This window comes from Mustela lutreola, chromosome 17 (assembly GCF_030435805.1).
Source record: "Mustela lutreola isolate mMusLut2 chromosome 17, mMusLut2.pri, whole genome shotgun sequence".
In the NCBI taxonomy this organism is placed as follows: domain Eukaryota; kingdom Metazoa; phylum Chordata; class Mammalia; order Carnivora; family Mustelidae; genus Mustela; species Mustela lutreola.
This window is the reverse complement of record NC_081306.1, coordinates 5,352,777-5,374,918: the sequence shown is the minus strand read 5'-3', so window position 1 is coordinate 5,374,918 and position 22,142 is coordinate 5,352,777. Positions and strand designations below refer to the sequence as shown.

Here is a 22,142-nt window from a genome sequence, read left to right as displayed (position 1 = left end):
GTCACAGAGCCTGGCCCCTGATGGCTTCTCAGGCAGTATGCGTTTCCTCCCTCCTCCTCCTCAGACACAGAAGGAACCTGCCACTGGAGCAGCCCAGCTCTGTCCTGGGGGCCCTGGTTGGCCAAAGGCCACACCTTCCTGAGCTGTCCTGACTCCCTGGCTGGAGTGACCCTCATCCTCCGGTCAGAGCCAGTGCCTTCCGGGGGGCACTGTGGTAGGCAGTTCAGTGGCTGCTGCTCCAGCATCCTTCCTCCCCCTCCGCCCCACCTGGGTCTGTGTGTCCTCAGGGCAATGCCCCTCCCCCAATCTCAGTTGGTGTGAGCTGCTAGGTTGACTCCACCCCTAGTCTGAGGGGTACTCACATTAACCCCAGTGGGGATTGTTAAGACTCAGTTCTGTTATTTTATACTGGTATAACTGAGGCAGAGACTTTTTTTTTTTTTTAGCTAAGACTACTCGGCAGGTGGTATTTGATGCCACAAATGGGGAGACTGCCCGAGAATTAAAGCCAACACAGAGGATAGCAGAGCCCAAGATGGAGAGAGTGATTTCTGGCAACATTGGAACACCTGGATCCAGCCGCTCCTGAAGCCACTTATTCCTGGACTCAGCAGGTACAAGAAGCAATATTCTTTCTTTCTTACTTATGCTGATGCAAATTGGGTGTCTGTCATTTGCAGCCATTAGGATCTTAACAAAGAAAGAAATTCACCTCTCCCTACCCTGTGTCATACCTACTTCTGCCTACTTCTCATTCCTGTGAGATGATAAGCCCTCTGAGAGTAGCAGCTCTGTATTCCTGATAAGCCCAGCATAGTGCCTGATACTCCACTGAATAGCCAAGTGGATAAGGCCAGGCTTTCATATCTAAACTGAGATCTTAAACTTACTCAAGCATGTGTTCACTGCTGACCTAATTTTCTGACACAGTAATATCTCCCACCTTCCTGGCCAAAGCACTAAAGCCTTTCCCCTCCAATGCCCCTGCTCTCTGATGGAAATCAAGCTCCATGTACCTGCTCAGGCCATCATAGCTCCAAGATGGACGTTCACAGATTAACCCAACCCCCATCTTCCCCTAGAGGGCCCATTCCCTGCTCTGGGAAAATAAAGTTACAGTGATCAAAGCAGTAACAAGTCCAAGGGCACCATCAAAGTACTATGTGTTTACCATTATCGGGGCAATGCAAGGCGGTGTGTGTATTATTTCATTCTTAGACATCATCATCCACAACTATAAACTTGGGAAGAACTGGGGCTTTGTCTCACTTTATAGACCAGCACCCCAAAGCCTGATAGGTGAGCAGCACATGAAGCTCCAGTAAACTGCTACAGAAGAACCAGACAAAGGGCCTCTCTTTGCCGTTCTCATTTAATTAGTCTGGCTCAGCTAAGGAGAAAGTCGGCTAAGTAGGGACAGGTATTTAACCCCTGCTAATCTCCCAGATTAACAACAAGACCTTGGGCTTAGAACTTTACCAGGCAACAGTATCTGGTTAGAATTCACATCACTCTGTTTTCACTTCTTTTTTTCTGTAAAGATTTTATTTATTTATTTGAGAGAGAGAGAGCACAAGCAGGGGGAGCGGCAGCGGGAGAGGGAGAAGCAGGCTCCTCGCTGAGCAGGGAGCCTGATGCGGGACTTGATCCCAGGACTCTGGGATCATGACTTGAACCAGCTCAGGAAGGTGTGGCCTTTGGCCAACCAGGGCCCCCAGGACAGAGCTGGGCTGCTCCAGTGGCAGGTTCCTTCTGTGTCTGAGGAGGAGGAGGGAGGAAACGCATACTGCCTGAGAAGCCATCAGGGGCCAGGCTCTGTGACAGGGTTCCTCTTCACAAGAACCCTGTGTCCGCATGCAGGTGAGAAACAGAGTCTCAGAAAGAAAGATTAGACATTCCTCAATGCTTAACCGACTGAGTCACCCAGGCACCCTCGCTGGGTTTCTTTCTTTTTCTTTTTCTTTTTTTTTTTTTTTTTTAAAGATTTTATTTATTTGTTTGACAGAGAGAGATCACAAGCAGGCAGAGAGAGAGGAGGAAGCAGGCTCCCCGCTGAGCAGAAAGCCCAATGCAGGACTCGATCCCAGGACCCTGAGATCATGACCTGAGCCGGAGGCAGAGGCTTAACCCACTGAGCCACCCAGGCGCCCACTGGGTTTCTTTCTAAGAGGGATCTCCTATTCATGGCAAGAGATACTGGCCTTAGCTTTCCGTTCACAAATACACTTAAGTTTTAAAAAAAAAAAAAAGGAGGTGGGAATGTTCTTAAAGAAAATTATCCAGTGAACAATACCCTGCCACCCAGTAAACGCCACGATAGGAGTAGATGAGTAACCGAAGTTGGTGAGTCCTGGCTTATCTCCTGCCTCGTTTGCTCCCTTGGGCCATTAACCAAGTAAAAATCAGTCAGTGCTACAAACAACTTTATGCTGTTCCCATCAGATTTCTCCCCAAGGTGATAGATGGTCTGTGTTTGGGATGTATACACAGCTTGTTCAGAAAGGTTTAAATCTGCTCTCGGCTTAAGCCACCCCAAACAAGCCAAGGGGAGACTGGGTCCACTCGTGGACCCGGGAACGGTGGTCATGCTTCAGAGAGTCCCGGACTGCGTCAACACCTTGGTCCGAACTGGTGGTAAACGTTCCTGACCTCAAACACAACAATGAAGGTTGTGGACAGCCGATTCTGATTTCTCCTAAGAGGAAACACTTGCTTTCAGAGACGTTTGTCCTGAGATTTGACGCTGTCTCTCGGTGGGAGGACAACTGGGAACACAGGCTCATGTCTTCACCTATTATCTGGACGAGGGGACATATAAATGTGCTTCTTATGCATTCTTCCGAACCTTCTGAATGAGAGATTGCAACCTGTGACCCTGTGTTGGGTTTGCAAATGTAGTTTTTGTTGTGGGCTAGTATTCGTTTTTAGAATTCTCACTGAGGGGTGCCTGGGTGGCTCAGTGGGTTAAGCCTCTGCCTTCAGCTCAGGTCATGATCCCAGGGTCCTGGGATCGATCCCCGCATCGGGCTCTCCGCTCGGCAGGGAGTCTGCTTCCTCCTCTCTCTCTGCCTGCCTCTCTGTCTACTTGTGATCTTTGTCTGTCAAATAAAGAAATAAAATCTTAAAAAAAAAAGAATTCTCATTGAAAGATAACAGCTTTATGGAGCTATAATAATTCACGTAATTAGATATAATTCATGTAATCAGATAACTCATCCATTGAAAGTGTAGAAATCGGTGCATTTTAGTGTATTCACAGAGTTGCACTGCCATCCCAATAAATTTTAAAGCATTTTTATCTCTCCCCAGGGAAACTCTGTATCCATTAGGGTCACTCCTCATTCCTCTCTCCACCCTCCCCAGCTCCAGGGTTGGTCTCTTTAGATTTGCCTCTTCTGGACCTTTCATATGAACGGAGCCATAGCTAGTGTAGTCTTCCATGACTAGACTTTTGCACTTAGCGTTCTGTCTTTCAAGTTCATGCACCTTACAGCATGGATCAGTACGTCATTTCTTTCTTTCTTTCTTTCTTTCTTTCTTTCTTTCTTTCTTTTGCAAATAATATTCCATATCATGGAATTGATCACGTTTTATTTATCCGTGCATCGGCTGATGGATATCCGTATTGCTTTAACTTTTTGGCTAGTTTGCGTGACAGCGCTGTAAACAACCCCGTACACGTCTCCGTGCAGACATATGTTTTCATTTCTGTTGGGTAGATACCTAGGTGTGGATAAACCCACTGAATCGTAGGGTAATTCTATGGTTAAGCTTTTGAAGAACTGACAGACTGTTTTGCAAAGAGGCTACAGTATTTTCAAATCCCATTAGCGGCGTACGAGGTTCCAAGTTCTTCACATTCTCTTCCACACGGTTATCATTCAAAAAAAAAAATTATTCTAGCCATCCTAGTGGGGGTAAAAGGGTAACTTATTTTGGTTTTATTTGCATTTTCCTAACAGCTAATAATGTTGCCCATCTCTTCATGTGCTCTAGGCCAATATAACCATTATGTGGCTAATATATCTTTGGAAAAATGTCTATTCAGGCACTTTGCGTGTATTTTAATTAGGTTGTCTTTTATTACGAGGTTGAAAGAGTTATTTATATATTCCATATGAGTGCTTTATCAGAGATAGGATTTGCAAAAATATTCTATTCTGGCATTATCTTTTCACTTCCTTGAAGCACAAACGTTTTTAAAAATTTTATTTACTTATTTGACAGAGGGAGAGATCACAAGCAGGCAGAGAGAGGCAAGCAGAGTGAAAGGGAGAAGCAGGCTCCCTGCTGAGCAGAGAGCCCGATGCGGGGCTTGATCCCAGGACCCTGGGATCATGAACTTAACCAAAGGCAGAGGCTTAACCCACTGAGCCACCCAGTGCCCCAAAAGGTTTTAATTTTGATGATGCCTAATTTGTCTGTTTCTTTGGTTGCTTGTGCTTTGGTGTCATCTCTAAGAATCCACTGCATAATCCAAGGTCATAAAGATTTATTCCTTTGATTTATTCTTTTTTTTTTTTTAAAGATTTTATTTATTTACTTGAGAGAGAGACAGTGAGAGAGAGCATGAACGAGGAGAAGGTCAGAGAGAGAAGCAGACTCCCCATGGAGCTGGGAGTCCGATGCGGGACTCGATCCCGGGACTCCAGGATCATGACCTGAGCCGAAGGCAGTCGTCCAACCAACTGAGCCACCCGGGCGTCCCCCTTTGATTTATTCTAAGGGTTTTATAATTTTACCTCTTCAATTTAGGTCTTTGATCCAATTTGGATTAATTTTTTTAAAGTTTTATTTATTTACATAATCTCTACACTCAATGTAATCTCGCAACCCGGAGATCAAGAGTCACACGCTCCTCCCACTGAGCCAGCCAGACACCCCTTATTTGAATTAATTTTTGTATGTGGGGTGATGTGGAGGTTCAAATTCATTCTTGGGCATGTGGATACTTACTTGTCTCAACAGCAACACTGTTCTTTCCCCCATTTAATTATCTTGACATCCTTAGTGGTTTTTAAAAAAATGTTACTCAAATTAAGGGGCACTTGAAAGTGTCTGACTCTTGATTTCAGCTCAAGTCAGGATCTCAGGGTTGTGAGATCAAGCCCCATGCTGCAGTTCAAGCTGGGTGTAGAGATTGGTTACAATTCTCTCTCTCCCTCTGCCTCTCCCCAACCCCTAAAAAAAAAAAAAAAAAAAAAAAAGGAAAGAAAGAAAGAAAGAAAGAAAAAATCACTCAAATTAAAACCTAATAGAAAGAGGGCGCCTGGGTGGCTCAGTTGGTTAAGCAACTGCCTTCGGCTCAGGTCACAGTCCCGGAGTCCCGGGATCGAGTCCCACATCGGGCTCCCAGCTCCATGGGGAGTCTGCTTCTCCCTCTGACCTTCTCGCCTCTCATGCTCTCTCTCACTGTCTTCTCTCAAATAAATAAATAAAATCTTTAAAAAAAAAAAAAAAACCTAATAGAAAGATATACCATGTTCATGGGTCATAAGATGCAATACTGTTAAGATGTCAATCCTAAATTAATCTCGAGTTGATTCAATCCTAATCAAAATCCCGTAGACTTTTTGCAGAAATTGACAAGTTGATTCTACACTTTATGTGCAAAAGCAAAAGAACAATAAGAAAAAAATAGTTTTAAAAAGGAAGAACAAAGTTGACGTGCATATACTACCTGATATGAAGACTTAGAATAGAGTACAATAATCGGAACAGTGTGGTATTGGTATCATGATGGACATCTTTATCAACGGAATAGAAGAGAGAGTAAGGACATACATCTACAGGGTGCCAAGTTGATTCAATGCAGAAAGGATCGTCTTTTCAACAAGAGATGTTGGAACGAATGGAGATCCATGTAGGAAAATGTGAATCTCAACTATTACCCCACATTATACAAAAATTAACTTGAAATGGATCAGAGACCTAAAGCATGAAAGACACAACTATAAGACATCCAGAAGAAATGTAGGAGAGAAAAAAAAAAGAGAGAGAGAGAAAAAAAAAAGAAATGTAGGAGAAAATCTGTGTAATCTTAGGGTAGGCAAAGCTCTTTTAGATAGAACACTAAAATCATGAATCATGAAAGAAAAAAAAACACTATAAATTGTACTTTATTAAAATATAACATAAAAATCTGCTCTTCAAAACACATTGTTGAGAAAATGAAAGAGCAGGACACTAGGAGAAAATTATTACAAGAAAATACTTGTAATAATATGTCTGACAAAGAATTCATATGCAGAATAAAGAATTCTTACAACCAAATAAGAAGACAAACAGCTTGGCAAAATAATGGGCAGAAGATTTGAAAAGACGCTTCATATAGGAAGATGCATGAATGGCCCATGAGCACATGAAAAGATGCTTAACATCATTAGTCACAGGGAAATGCAAATCAAAACCGCAGACGCCATTTCCCACCCCCTAGAAGGACGGTCAATACCCAGTGTTAGCAGGGGTGTGGAGCCATTACGTCTCTTCCTACCCACTGGCTGGGATGCAAAATGGTACAGTTCTGTGGTTGCCCAGCGAGCTAAATGGACACTTACCCTATGGCGTGCCAATTCCACTCTTAATTATCCAAGAGAATGGAAACATGTTCACACAAAGACATGTACATATATATTCACAGCAGCCTTATTCATTAATAACCCCTTGGAAACAAGCCAAACAGCCACCAGCAGGTGAATAAATAAATTGTAGCAAATCCATACAATGGGGTACTATTCAGCAGTAAAAAGGAACCGACTATCCAGACACACACCAACACAGGTGGATAGAACCAAAGGAAATGTGCCGAGTTTGAAAAGCAAGACACAGAAGAATATGTAGCATCTGATTTCATTTAGATGAAGTCCTATGAAAAGACACACTAATCTCTAGGGCCAGAAAGCAGATCACTGATTCCCTGGGTCCGGGGTAAAGACTGGATTGAGTAGAAAAGCACACAAGGGAACTTTTGGGCGGTGATGAAACGATTCTCTATCTTGGGTGAGATGGTGGTTAGCTGGATGTATGCATTTGTGAAAACTCATCAAACTATGTATTTTTTCAAACACTATATTTACAATGGAGGGGACGTATTGTATATAACACATTTAAAGTTCTAACGAAACACTTAAATCCATTGCCGTTTGAAAATTATGAGAGTGCCCATCTTAAAAATCTTGACTTTTCATAAAAAAAAAAAGATTTTATTTATTTATTAGAAAAAGAGAGAGAACATGAGGCGGGGGAGGGTCAGAGAAAGAAGCCGACTCCCCAGTGAGCAGGAAGTCCACCCGAGGCTTGATCCCAGGACCCCGGGATCATGACCTTAGCTGACGGTAGTCGCTTAACCAACTGAGCCATCCAGGCACCCAAAAATCTAGATTTTTTCTTTATGTTTTGAAAAATCACAAATATCTGATAGTTGTCCCCATGGGGCAACATTCTGCTGGAACTGAACAGTGGCAGTGCCCCCTTGAGATGGAGAATATACTTCCGGCCCATCCCAAATCTCCTCCATTCCCTATTTTCATATGCTTAGCTCATTTCTTACTCATTTTTTAAATTCCCTGCTTTGGCTTAGGGGGACATCTGACTTTGTGACCCCTGTAAATTGTAGGTCACATGCTTTATTAAAATCCCCTGTACTTATTTTTTGCAGTAAAACCTCAATTATCCAAGGTTATCAGGGAATACAAGTTCTGGGCAGCTGGATTTTTATAGTTAATTGAAGGTTAGCCTGAAAACGGATTTGACTCTGGTTATTGAAAAATCTTTCATGTTTCTGCCGGCCCTAGGGCAGGCAGCCTCAGAACATGACTGACTCATTGTTCTCGAGCACCTGGTCAGGATCGGAGTCATGGATGGGACTCAAGGTACCAGGCTAGAGACGGTGAAGAGGATTTTTTAGGGGAGTGGTCAGAATCCTTCCAGGGGCCAGGACATACCCTGGGTGTCATTTGTTTATTAATGCAAATATTAGGTGCATTCCAGGCACCCAGATTTTGGTCTCTAAATACCATTCCTGACGAAACGGAACCAGGGCTTCTTGGAGAAATGGTTGACACCAGTTTTGGTGCAAGAAAATGTACAGGCTTGAGCCAGGGATGCCTCATACCAGAAAGCAAAGGAAGGGAATCAAAGACTCCTGGGGTCAGTCAGAAGGACTCCCTGAAGGGGTCCTCACTGGCAAAGATGGGAGAATTTGAGCATCTTCTAAAAAAATGCAATTAATTGAAACATATTCAATGCATAAAAATCCATGAGTTCATTACAACACTGGAAAAAGGGGGAAGTGAGTAGAACATTAATGTTACCAATAAATAAGAGTCGGGGGACCTGGGTGACTCAGTCACTTGTTTCTGAACTCTGTTCATGATCTCAGGATCCTGGGATCGAGGCCCATGCCAGGCTCCTGCTCAGCAGGGAGTCTGTCCCTCTGTACCTCCCCCTGCTCATGCGCTCTCTCTCAAACAAATAAATAAAATCTCTATCTAGCTCTGCCTCTGGCTCACCTTGATGGTGGGTGACTGGGGGCACAGGCAGGGAAGGAGGCCTTTGAAATCAGAGTGACTCCTTCTGCATTGAGTCAATGTTTCATCTATTCATTTATCCGGTCTGCAGATGCTTACGAAGCCCCTACTTCGAGACCAGCGCTGTTCTAGGTGCCAAGCAATAAACAATAGCAATAAGCAAAGGGTAAAGAAATCAATCAATCCCCGCCTCTCTACAGCCTATATGCCCCCAGGAGACAGAACCAAAAAATTAAAAAGAGCAACTACATTTGAGAATTTATGCTGACTGGAGTTCGGTCAAAAAAAAAAAAAAAATCTGCATAGCATCCCTTAGATACAGAGATTAAATGTTTTGTAACACCAGGCGCATTGGCCAAGCTTTGGGGAAGAGCCCACTTTTGCATGCCGCTGGGGTCTGAGTTGGTGTAGTCGTTTGGAGAGTATCTGGTAGGCTCTAGTGCATTTAAAATGTGGCAGCCGGGGGGCGCCTGGGTGGCTCAGTGGATTAAGCCGCTGCCTTCGGCTCAGGTCATGATCTCAGTGTCCTGGGATCGAGCCCCGCATCGGGCTCTTTGCTCAGCGGGAGCCTGCTTCCTCCTCTCTCTCTGCCTGACTCTCCGCCTACTTGTGATCTTTCTCTCTGTCAAATAAATTAATAAAATCTTGGGTGCCTGGGTGGCTCGGTGGGTTAAGCTGCTGCCTTTGGCTCGGGTCGTGATCTCGGGGTCCTGGGATCGAGTCCCACATCGGGCTCTCTGCTCAGCAGGAAGCCTGCTTCCTCCTCTTTCTCTCTCTGCCTGCCTCTCTGCCTACTTGTGATCTCTCTCTGTCAAATAAATAAATAAAATCTTTAAAAAAAAAAAAAAATGTGGCAGCCGGGACCCCAAGGTTCCACTCTTGGCGCGTGCAGATGTGCGTGCTTGCACTGTGTGGCTATGTGCGTGTTGTACACCGTTATGGATGGTGATGGCGGCCCTGTAATCCCCCCAAGCTGGAAACGACCTCACAGGCCCAGTGACAGGCTGCTGGGGAGTGGGTAGGGTGCAAACCGCTCTACCACAGGAGCAGGGAGCACCTTCAAAGAGCAGAGAGGAGTCCTCAGCCCAGATAAGCTCATGCCACAGCCCTGGGCAGCCCAGCAAATGCTGGATGTTAAGGACCCAGAAGTGACTTGGGTTCCCATCAGGGGTGGATGGCGTCAGACCCCAGCTCAGGCCTGGTTCCACTGGCTCCTCAGGGGAGGGCCTCGATCCATGACAGTAATAGGTTGGCCCTCCAAATCTTAATTCTGTCATCTGTAAAATGGGGATAACAGTACCTGTGCCTACTAGGTTGTTGTCAGGATTCAATGAGATAATTCATGGGAAGCACTTTGCACAGTGCCTGGCATATAGTAAGTCTTGAGACTTGGTGAGTGTGATTACTATCATCATCATTGTTATTTTAAGGAGCAGAATTATTATTGCTGTCCTGGGTTGCTGGGCCTGTCATTTGTGGAGAAATGACCCACTGGAGAAGTGGCATGCAGACGGCTTCCTGTGGGAATGGATCCTTCCCTGGCAGGGAAATCCCAAGGTCCCTGGATCTCTAGTGGTCCCCAATGGCTGGCAGCTGGCTTTCCAGACAACTTCTGTAAAGAGCTGCACCTGCACCCAGCCTGGCCAGCACCAGCAGCCATGTACACAGCACTGACAATGCCACATTCCTGTCCCATGGGAAGGAAGACCCAGGAGGCTGCGGGTCCCTCCCCTGGACTAGAGCCCTCACTACCTCAGCAGGTATCCTGGCCCCCAGCGTGCCTCCCTGCAGGATGGTGGGGAGCCTTGGAGATTAGAAACATCTCCGCTCTGCTGACTTTGGCCTTGTGGGTTTCCCCAAAAAGCCCCTTGCTTAACCCAGACCTCGTGCTGGTGTAGATTCATCCCAACCCTCCGTGCAGTCAGTCCTGCCCTCAAGGATGCAGGTGGCGAGGCCAAACCCTGAGCGATCTGGGGACAGAAAGGCTACGGCTCCCTGTGGAAGGCCGGCTGTGTCAAGCTGGGGGATGGGGGATCCCACACCTTCTGGGACATCCTGCAGATAACCCCTGTGTCTCCAAGCAAAATGAAACCATCTTTCCTGAAGAGACCAATTAGGACACAGACCTTGTGATCTGGAGTGTTGGGAAAGGAGAGGAGCCCAGGGGCCAGCGTTGCCGGCAAGTGAACACAGCCCAGGAGAGCTCAGAACAGAGAGCAGTGACCCTGGACGGTAGGCAGCACTGGGGACGTGGGGTGTGGACAAAGCATGCGGGGCAAGGGCTTGCCACCGTCTCCACCCTAACCCCACGCCAGGCTCCATCCTGTCCACCCACCAGCTCTGAGCGGCCCGGCTGTGCCAGTCCGGCTGGTCCTGGGATGGGAGATGAGTCATGGCGTTGGGGAAGTGCTCCAAGCTGCTGCTGGTGCAGAACACGGGCCACGCCTCGCAGGGAGCAGAGTCTTGGAAACCCAGTCTGGTCTCCAGACCTGACGCCGCCACTGAGGTTCTCCCCTTGCCCCACCGCCACCCCCACCCCTGCCAGCTCCATGGAGGCCTGGGGCACTGGAGACCCCACTGGTCAGAGCTCACACCCCATATGCCTGTGCCACTCAGGCACTACACGAGAAGCAATGACAGCCTCCAAAAGAAAGAGGCATGTGGGAGGAAACGCTTGGTCCACACTCATGGTGGACAGACCCTCTTGGTGGTAACAAGGCAGCCAGGGCCCCAAGAAGAGCGGCTCACAACTGCTTTCCTCCCCAACTATCAGCGGACCCAGGATGATTATACAGGCTCGTGGCTCAGGACATAGGTGCTAGAGCCAAGCTTTGGGTTTGAGGCCAGCTCGTTGTGCAACCTTGGACAAGCTACACGGCGTGTCTTTGCTTCCCTTTCCTCATCTGAATACCGTGGACAGTATGACACCTGCTTCTGAGGGTGCCTAGAACCGTGCCTGGTTCACAGCAACTTACAAGCACCAGCTCTAATGCACTTCTATTCTTTCAAGGGCCTGTGCGACTGAGAAAAAAACATGACAGCTTTCCAAATAGGGAAAGAAAATGGAGCCATTAAGTACACGTCTGCGGCGTGATGCCAACCACACAAACGGCACCCCGCTTTTCGTGGTGATGTGCAAATGGTATGGGAACTCATTTTTTTGATGGTGAAAGTTAGAAAGATTACAGAGACCCCAAGGACGAGGAAACTTGAACTGCAGTATATCCTGAGGGCACTGACCTGGGGACCTTCTTCCTGGTGACTGTCCACCACCCGCTTCCCAAGAGTCCCCTTTACCAGCTCCAGCCAAGAACTTAAGAGTCAAAAGCCTAGAAGCATCCCATTATTATTTTTTTTATTTTTAAAGATTCCCACATTCATAAATAGGATCGTCAGCAATGGTCGGGAAGCCCCCTGGGACCTCTTTACATGCCACCGTGACAACGGAAAGTCTAAAGAAAATCTTCAACCCACAGATCCATTTAAAAATCTCACTTCCATGGGGCGCCTGGGTGGCTCAGTGGATTAAGCCTCTGCCTTCGGCTCAGGTCATGATCTCAGGGTCCTGGGATCGAGCCCCACACCGGGCTCTCTGCTCAGCAGGGAGCCTGCTTCCCTCTCTCTCTCTCTGCCTGCCTCTCTGACTACTTGTGATCTCTGTCTGTCAAATAAATAAATAAAATCTTAAAAAAAAAAAAAAAAAACTCACTTCCAAAATAAACGCTCCACTTGTGGCACGGATGACAAAACCATCCGAGGCAGTTACCATGATGTGGCAGGGCAGGACTGCCACGTTCCAAAGTGACCGGACCAGACCAGCTTGCAGGTTTTAGGAACTCAGATGATGCGTCTGTGCCGACTGTTTCCAGTACCTTCCAGATTCTCAATCCAGCTTACACTGGAGGAGGGAAGAGGTTCTGAAAAGCTGCCTCTGAAGACAGAAGCCTCTGGTGGCAAAGGCAAGTTAGGAACAAGGCTGAGGAAGGCTGGCGGGCTCCCTGTTCCCAGGATGAGCTCAGAGCAGAAGGGCCCAGGCGCTGGGAGCTGCCTTCACAAAGTGCGCCCTGTCTGGGTACCATCTTTCTTTATGTTGACTTACTCTTGTTTTTACTTAAAGACTTAGTTCAGCTTTGTCCTAAGCCCGAGTGTCCACAAAATCACGGGTCTGATGTCACTAATTATATATGTTTTCTAAGACATTTCAATATCAGCAATCCCTGATGAGATGAAAGACTCATCTTTGCACACCATCTGAAAACCATCTGTCCACGCCACACTGCGCAGGCAGAACAGACTCAGCAAGGATCCTCCCTGGCCTCAGAAACTTGCCAGATTAGATAAAATACCTCACCGTTGGCAACTCAAAGACAACCCCCTAGCCGTGGTGCCTGGCGGTGGGTAGGTTTCTCCCCGACCAGGTCCCTGTCCCCGGGGAAGCTTGTCCTACCGCCCCAGCGAGAAGACCACGAGCTCCGAGACAGTAGATGGACGACAGCTGCCAGAAAAACCCTCTTTCTTTTTGAATGGCTTTTTTTTTTCCTTCTAAAGATTTCATTTATTCATTTGACAGAGCGCACAAGCAGGAGAAACGGGCAGAGGGAGAGGGAGAAGCAGGCTCCCCGCTGAGCAAGGAGCTCAAAGACCAGAGCCAAAGGCAGATACTGAACAGAACGAGCTACCCAGGTTCCCCCTTAATGGCCTTTTAAAGGAGAAACAAGCATTCATCTGCCCTTCTGGCCAATATGCTAAACCTTGGAGGACCTGGGGATCGTGGTTTGTCATTTCCTTGCTCTGCGGCTGACCTAGTGCCACAGGATGGAAAGGGGATTTATCTTCCGTAAGGATAAAACTCTCACTGCCGGGCTTCTCTACAGGGACAAAGATGCCTGCAGTAAGAAAACCCAAATGGGGGCGCCTGGGTGGCTCAGTGGGTTAAGCCTCTGCCTTCGGCTCAGGTCATGATCTCAGGGTCCTGGGATCGAGCCCCACATCGGGCTCTCTGCTCAGTGGGGAGCCTGCTTACCTCTCTCTCTCTATCTCTCGCTTTCTCTGCCTGCCTCTCTGTCTACTTGTGATCTCTGTTTGTCAAATAAATAAATAAAATCTTTAAAAAAAAAAAAAAAGAAAAGAAAATCCAAATGTACAACAGAGCAGAAGGGTGGGCCAGAGTACCGTTGAGGCACACAATGAAAGGCTAGAGAGCTCTTAAGAAGGATGGTTAATTATTTCTGTTTAAAACAAAAGTATGGGTTATAGGTAACTGTGTGTACGGGAAAAGAAGTTTGGTGAGATCAACCGAAATGTTTGTAGTGGTTATGTTTCAGTGGAAAGATCCTGGGTTATTAAAAAAGAATGTTTTTCATTTAATCTGTGCTCTGTAATGTTTTTACAATGAACCTATCTTGCTTGTGTAATAAGAAAATAATTTTTTTATAGAACCTGGAAAACAGCTTATGAGAGAATGTCAGTGGATAAAGGTGATATCATAACCACAGATCTTTCTCGACTTACACTGGGGTTACGTCCTGATAAACCCACGGTAAGTTGAAAATGTTCTAAGTCAAAAATTCATTTAATACACTTAGGGCGGGCGTGGGTGGCTCAGTCCATTGAGTGTCTGCCTTCCACTCGGGTCATGATCCCAGGGTCCTGGGATCGAGCCCAGAGTTGGGCTCTCTGCTCAGCGGGGAGCCTGCTTCCTCCTCTCTCTCTCTGCCTGCCTCTCTGCCTCCTTGTGGTCTCTCTCTGTCAAATAAATAAATAAAATCTTAAAAAAAAAAACTGCATTTGATACATAACCTCCAGAATATCACAGCTTAGCCTAGTTCGCCTTAAAGGCACCCAGAACGCTAACATTAGTTTACAATTCTGCAAAATCGTTTAATGCAGAGCCTGTTTTATATTCAAGTGTTGAGTATCTCCGTACTCGATCGGATACTACACTGAAAGCAAGAAAGAGGCCAGTCGTCGAGGTGTAGAAGGGTTGAAGCAGATTGACTGTTTGCTCTCAGGATCGGGTGGTTGACGGGACGCTGTGGCTTCCTCCGGCCACTACCCAGCATCATGAGAGAGGATCGCACCGTGTATCACCAGCCCGGGAAAAGATCCAAGTTCAAAATTCCAGGTATGGTTTCTACCAAATGTTTATCACTTCTGCACCATCGTAAAGGCAAAAAAATCAGAAGCCTGACCCTTGTGTACGTGGAAACATCGACTGTCAGGAAAAGTGGTAATCAGGGCATTGGGAATTAGGGAAGAATTTTTTTTTTTTTTTTTTTTTTTTTTTAATGTAGGCTTCCGAGAATGTAGATGGAACTCTGGAAAAGGGTGGGATTCTGGATTGGTTGGGATCAACGCAGGCTTGCTAGGGAAGCTCAGACTGGACGTACACTTGAGCTAATGTTCTAATATTTATAAGAATTTTCCAAAATTTTCTGCTACTTAGAGTTTTTTTAAATTCAAGAATATTGAATAAACCCCCCCAAAGGAAGGCTTTCTTATCCACTAGGAAAATCTGCCTGGGGTTCCGGGTGGCCTGACCATTTCTTCCACAATTTCTGCAGGAGGACCTTGCCTTTCCTCCTGGGAAGGGGGTGAGCCACGGATGGGTTTTAGAGGAGGGGCAGCCTCAGAGCTTGTACATCCTGGATGGCTCCTGTCTTCCAGACTCTTGTTGACAGAGTCTTCATGCTGTGTTTGGTTTTCTTATTGTTGAGGACTTGGCTACACCAAGTTCTTTATCCTGTACGATCACAGTTACATGAGAAAACACCTCACCCACCAGGCCTGCTGCCAGGAGCTATGTCACCTCGTCCTAAGTGGGGGAATGGCTTGGGGGGTGCCAGTGGTGAGGCCACGAGCCCACGGCTCCGCCCCTCCACCAACAAGCAGGTGGCCACTCGCCCAGGGTGGGTGATGTGTGTTGACAGCCGCCAGGGAAGAATGTGGTCCGTTTCATGTGCTCCCTGCTTCTCTCCCTGCCAAGGGTGGAGGCGATTGGAGTGGGCGGTCTCCGCCCAGCCCTGGAAGACTCCAAGGGTGCGGGGAGGGGGGAGGTAGAGGTGGAGTAGGAGTTCCTTATTCTACTGGGAGTAAAATGCAGTGCTCCCGACTAGACTCCGAAAGTAATATCAACCTGATAATATCTTGAGGCTCACATAGTGGGTCCAGCTCTATAGCCTCTCTCTCTGGTTCCCATTGGGACACACAAATTATTCTACTAATTACCAAAATGGTGGACTTCGGAGTGAGCCCGCCTTGGACCTGGATGGCTTCTTGGACCTATCCAATCTCCTCTCTGAGCCTCTGTTGTCTCCCCTGTAAATGGGGCCGGCAGTAGCACTGCCCTCGCCGGGCTTTCATTTTCAGTGGGGATTACAATGAGATCATGCTTGTAAAGCCCTTGATATAGTGTTGACTAAGTGTTGGCTATTATGAAGGGAAAGAAAGATGAAAACATGAGGGTGGCTGCTAAGGTTACCTTCTTATAGGCGAGGCTGCTTTAGAAAGGACAGGTGCCGGTCGGGGAGTTTCCCTGGCTTGCTAAATGAATGATTCCGCTTCGGGACTGCACTTCCCAGAGGCTCAGCTGCCTGGGTCGCATTCCTGTGACAAACTTTCAAGGGCTCCAGGTGTCTGCAGAAGGAAGGCTCAACCCTCGGCTGGCTTTGAAGATGCCCTGACAATACGCCCCAATCGACACGTCCCCTCACTTCCCTTCAACATGGGGTAGTGTTTGAGAGTCTGGGTTCGAATCCCAGCTCTGTCCCTTTCTCGCTGTGGGACCCTGTTGAATTGCCTTCTCCTCGCTGTGCCCCAACTGTCCCCTCTGTAAAACGAGCAGAGGCTAGTAGCTACATCCTTGGGTCTGGTGTGGAGATTAAACTGTAAATATGAAGCCGCTTGAAGAGGGTCTGGCCCCCAGAGAGGGACGAGTATCTGTAGGCAAGCTTCTAACACCCGCATCCGGTTGGGACCACTCACTGAACAGCACGGGTACTCCGGATATGCCCATCAGCACACGATTACTCATGCTGCTTCTCCCCTGGAGGGCTTTCCCCCAAGCCCAGCTCGAATGCCACATCTTCCAAGAAGCGCCCTTTCCTCGGACTGGAAGGCCTCTTCCTCCCTCCGTAACCGAGTATTCTGTGCAGACCAACCCCTCCTATCTCATTTGGTCCCATCTGCCTCCTATCACGGCTCTGTATACCCCTCTCTAATCTGTCCTACGGTGGGGAGGCGCCTGGACAGATTTTCACATGAACTTGGAACTCTGCATATAGTAGGTGCTCAGTGAAGATGTCTGGACTTCAGGGTTTGGGGGCAGAGTTGGCAATCAGCTGCTTTGCCCTGGTTGGGTCGCAAGGGTTGTTTATGGCTGGAGACCTTTCCAGCTGGAAGGTGACTTTCACCTCCACTTTCCAAATATCACCGTTGCTCGTAGGTGAGGGGAGAGGAGCACCTGGTCCGCCCCCGTCCACCTGTCACTCGGAGCTGTGTTACGGGCTGAACCGAGTTCTCCCAAGATAACCCCCAGGACCTCAGCATGGAACTGTATTTGGAGTGATGGCCTCTAGGGAAGCGATGAAGTTAAAATGAAGGCAGGAGTGTAGGTCCTAAGCCAATCCGACTGGTCTCTTTATTTGGACACCCCAAGAAACACGAGGGATATGCACCCCCAGAGGAAAGACCAGGTGGGGACACAGAGAGAAGGCGGTCATCTGCCAGCCGAGGCGTCTGGGAAACCAACCCTACTGACCTCTTGACTTTGGACTTCCAGCCTCCAACACCATGGGAAAATAATTTTTTGTTGTTTAAGCCACAAAATCTGTGCTATTTTGTCAGAGCAGCCCTAAGCAGACCACTAAAAGTAGTAAAAAGAGAAATGACCAGTGGGCATGAGGGTGAGAAGTCCAAGGAGTGAGGTACTGGCAGACCCCATCCTGAACTTGGGACCGGGAATGACCAGATCCGGGAGTCCGCCCCGCTGCCCCCAAGTAGGAATGATTTATGCTTAGGAGTAAAGCTAGTTTTTTTTCCCCCCCCAACCAAGGGATGCTTCAGAAATCCTTCTCTCCAGGTGAAAGGCAACTGGTGCTGTGGTAACTTAACCTTTTTTTTTTTTTTTTTTTTAAATTAGGCAGAGACAAAGGTGAGTGTCCGGCACTTTTGGCAAAAAGTCCTTGTAGTCTTCCTTCTACCAGCTTAGCAGTGGCTTCCTGCCATGGCTAGAGTAAAACCCAAACTTCTTACCATGGCCTCAAGGGCCGGTGAGCCTGGCCCCTGCCCCCTCCAAACTCACCTCCTACCCCTCTCTCCCATCCACACTTCTGCTCCTCTAATATGCTTAGGGTCATTCAACCTCAGGGCCTTTGCACTTGCTGCTTGTGCTGAGTGGAACAGGAAAGCTGGACATGCCTCAGGTTCGCTCAGCAAGCTCTTAGGAGACATACATGCCCGAGCCTCACACAGTGACTCTGGCTCCGCAGGGGGAGGCAGGTCTGGCATCTATACTTTTTTTTTTAAATTTCTGCCTTGAGTCATACACAGGCAGAGTTGAGGACTGTCACCCAAGATCTAGCTTCCAAGGGCTAGCTGCTTCTTTGAAGCCTCAGCTCCAGTGCCACCTTTCAGGGGTGACCTCACTCCCAACCCCCTCCCCAGAGTGCACCAGCCTATTTACTATCATAGACCTATTTACTTTCTCTGTAGAACCTAATGCCTGGGAGACTCTCATCCAGTCATTCGTTTCCTGTCTGTCTCCAACCAGCCCCGGGGGTGCTCCTTGCATGTCTCTTGCTGCTGTCTTCACCCCAGTAATGGAGCTGCTCTGTCGAGCACAGAAGCCGCTACCACACCCGGCAGCTGGGGAGTGCTGGAAACTCCGCTAGTCCAATGGAGATGTGCTCTCGGTGTAAAAAAAAACCCAATTTGGATTTCAGAGAAATCATACAAGAAACAGAGACTTAAAATATTAATGCTTTGCAAGATGAAAAGAGTTCTTGAGATGGGCTGTGCAACACAGATGTACTTAGCACCACTGTAACATACACTTAGTGATGGTTAAGAGGGTAAATTTCATGTTCTATATTTTCAGCACAATTAAAAATGTTTAAGTGATGTGCTGAATATTTTTAAAACCTCATTAGTGAGGAGCTTGGGTGGCTCAGTCAGTTAAGCATCTGCCTTCGGCTCAGGTCATGGTCCCGGGGTTCTGGGATCGAGCCCTGAATCCTGCTCCCTGCTCAGCGGGGAATCTGTTTCTCCCTCTCCATCTGCCTGCCTCTCTCTGTCTTTCTCTCGCTCTCCCCCTATGTCAAATGAATAAGTCTTGAAAAAAATTTAAAAAATAAAAAATCTCATTAGTAAGTCTAAATACAGATGCCATGTTCATGTTGCTCATACTTGGGATATATGGGCTAGGCAAAACATATTACTGAAATTAATTTCACCTGTGTGTTTTTTCTTTCTAAAAAAAGTACAGCCCTGGGGCGCCTGGGTGGCTCAGTGGGTTAAAGCCTCTGCCTTCAGCTCAGGTCATGATCCCAGAGTCCTGGGATCGAGCCCCGCATCGGGCTCTCTGCTCAGCAGGCAGCCTGCTTCCTCCTCTCTCTCTGCCAGCCTCTCTGCCTACTTGTGATCTCTCTCTGTCAAATAAATAAATAAAATCTTAAAAAAAAAAAAAAAGTACAGCCCTCAGAAAAATTTTAAGTTGCTTGTATGGCTCAGATTTGTGACTTGTGTTCTAATTACACTGGACAGCGCCCACCTGGAAGCATGGCCGGCGCACAGAAGGCACTTAAGTAGGAATTGAATATAAAAATGAATATAGTTGCTGCCAAATGGGTGTAGGGTTTTTCTGTTTTTGTTTTTTGGTGTTTGTTTGTTTGTTTGTTTTTGAGTGTAAGCAAGGTTCTGTCTTCCAGGCTGCAGGAAAATGGGAGGCAGACAGCAGAACAGTTTCCACAACTAAATGATCACAACTAGTATCTACTATTATGCTGACGATAGCAGCTCCCATTGGTCGAGCACCTAACGTGGTCCAGGAAAGGTCACAGGACTTCACCTGCATCTTCTCCTTTAACCAGTCCTGCAAGGAACCACAGCCTCCATGGCCCGGCTGATGGCCCCAGGCTGCCCTGGAGGTGAGTGGAGAGCTGGAGCTTGCACAAGGACTGGGCAAGCTCCAGTCCTGTCCAGTGGGACTTGAAGGCTCTGCCTGGGCCTGACAGTAGGTGGGGGTTTCTGGCTTCTGGAGGTGAAGAGCTCCTGAAGTCAGAGTCCCTGCTCTCGGGGGTCCAGGAAGCGAGTGAAATGATTCATAATCTCTCATCTTCTTAAACTCACCCATCCAGATCCAGCTGCCCGCCCTCTCAAGTTCAAGGACTTCAGGGCACTGTCCCTGGCCTGGGTGGTCATTCTTGTTCAAGGCAATCATGGCGGATGGAGCTGGGCGGATGGAGAGAGCCCTGCCCACATCCCTGAGGCGACAACAGCCACAACAGGTGGCTACAGGCCTGGAGCTGAAGGCCTGGGCCCACCTAACCAACCCCCCGCCCCCACCCCGGGGGGCTTGGGGCTCCAATCTGCTTGAGCAGGGCTCCCCCCACCTCCCGTGGTAGCTAATGCAAGACCTCCCTGGAGGAGGCCTTTGTGGTAAAATGCCCAGATCAGAATCCCTTGGAATGGGGAAGAGGTTTGCAACACACAGAAAGTTCTCCAGGCCCCTCTGCTATGTTTTTAAGTGGTGGGCCTGAACTTGAGGAAGCCGCTTGGGTCTGGTCAAAGAGAAAATTGACCAAAGCAGACAACAAAGACCTTATTCCCTTGGCAACAGCTGCGTGTCAAGGAGTCTGACCTCTGAGGGGACATCTGGCCATCTGGGGGACCTCGGAGGACCCTCACCCCTAGTGAGAGCCGTTGGGTCCTGCACACAGGGCACAGCTGCGAACAATATCTCTCAGAGTCTGCTCGCAGATCAGCGGCAGCCGAATCAGCTGGGAACTGGTTAGAAAGGCAAGTCCTCAGGCCCTACTCCAGACCTCCTGAACCAGAAACTCTGGGTTTGAACAGCAGCCCAGGAGACTCGGGGCCACACTGAAGTTCGAGAATGAAGGCGTTCAGCCTACTACTCAAAGTATGGCAGCAGGACCCCAGGTCAGCATCCTCTCGCCTCAACACCCTAGCCCCGCTTGCCCTATTGGATCAGAGTCTGCACTTGCCAAGACCCCAGGGCACGCATACGCGTGTTAAAATTCGAGATGCGCTAGCCTGGAGTTCCCTACCGGTAAGTCAAGGAGTCTCATACTCATATGCTTTCAGGAGCCAAGCAGGTGACGCACCCCAAAATGAAGCCAGCTGGCACACCAGCCTGCAAGTGTGCTCACAGGACGTGGGGCAGGAAATGTGCCTTACACTCTGGGTAAGATTTCCTTGCTTGGCCACAGCCCTCCCAGGCATGGCAAGAGGCACACACACAGCAAAGACTCAAGAAGGGCTGGGACAGGGGTTCTCAAACTCGGCAGCATAAAAGTATCACCTGTAGATCTGGGCGAAACGTTGACACCTGACTCCCAACCCCAGATCGCCTAATATGCTTGAAAAAGCCCCCCCAATTCCAATTAATTCCAATGAGCAGCAGTCTGGGAACGACCAGGCTATAGCCAGTCTGCAAACTTTCTCAGTAAAGGGCCAGATGGTGCTAGCTCAAGTTCTGCGGGTGTCCATGTCCATCACGGCCACCCCAGGCAGCCACGATAGTGCAAAAGCAGCCAGAGTTAAGAAGAAATGGTTGAGCGTGGCTGGTGTTTCAACAGCACTTCATTTATGAATGCTGCATTTTCAGTTTCGTTGTACTTGCACAGTAATGGAATATTACTTTTCTCTTGATTTTTTTTTCCTTTTTAAAGATTTTATTTATTTATTTTAGAGAGAGAGAGTGAGCGTGGGTGAGCAGGGTGAGGAGCAGAGGGAGAGAGACAAGCAGACTCCCCACAATTCAGCGTGGAGCCCAGTGCAGGGCATGAACCCATAACTCTGAGATTGTGTTCTGAGCCGAAATCAAAGAGTCAGCCACTTACTGAATGCGCCACTCAGGTGCCCCCTCTTGATTTTTTTTTTTTTAAGATTTTATTTATTTGACAGGCAGAGATCACAAGTAGGCAGAGAAGCAGGCGGGGGTGGGGGGGGGGAAGCAGGCTCCCCGATGAGCAGAGAGCCCGATGCAGGGCTCCATCCCAGGACCCTGAGATCATGACCTGAGCCGAAGGCAGAGGCTTAACCCACTGAGCCACCCAGGCACCCGTCTTGATTTTTTTCAGCAGCAGAAAAACAATGCTTAGCTCGCGGGCTGCACAGAGACAGATGGTGAGCCGCGCCTGGTCTTGGGGCCATAGTTGGCTGATCCCTGGGCTAGAGGAAAGAATGGAGGGCACGAAGGCCAAGAGTGCAGGCCTTCTCCTTCCCGGTATTTTCCCACATGATCTCCCCTACACAATCTCTGCAACCTTAGTAGCTCGTGAATATGAAAAGGTTGTGTTGACAAAGCCCCATCAAGTGCTGGCTTGGTCTGGCTCACGGCCATGGACTTTAGATTGGGCCCCCAATCCCTCATCA

General features: G+C 48.0%; 1 protein-coding gene and 1 long non-coding RNA gene across 8 annotated transcripts in view; one reads left to right on the top strand and one right to left on the bottom strand.

The window, feature by feature from the left end:
* Positions 1-21,689, top strand: part of LOC131819536 (uncharacterized) — a 39,983-nt gene extending 18,294 nt beyond the window's left edge. For 4 of the 7 annotated variants that reach the window (XR_009349227.1, XR_009349225.1, XR_009349226.1 and 1 more), the window contains 5 exons: positions 447-614; positions 13,965-14,067; positions 14,437-14,652; positions 19,454-19,672; positions 19,883-21,687. This is a non-coding gene — a long non-coding RNA (uncharacterized LOC131819536). Of the gene's footprint in view, positions 1-446; positions 615-13,964; positions 14,068-14,436; positions 14,653-19,453; positions 19,673-19,882 lie in introns of all 7 variants that reach the window. The other 3 variants (XR_009349228.1, XR_009349223.1, XR_009349222.1) reach the window with 1 other exon arrangement.
* The window catches only part of SCNN1B (sodium channel epithelial 1 subunit beta), a 58,648-nt gene that overhangs the window by 24,282 nt on the left and 12,224 nt on the right, over positions 1-22,142 (bottom strand). The window lies entirely within an intron of this gene.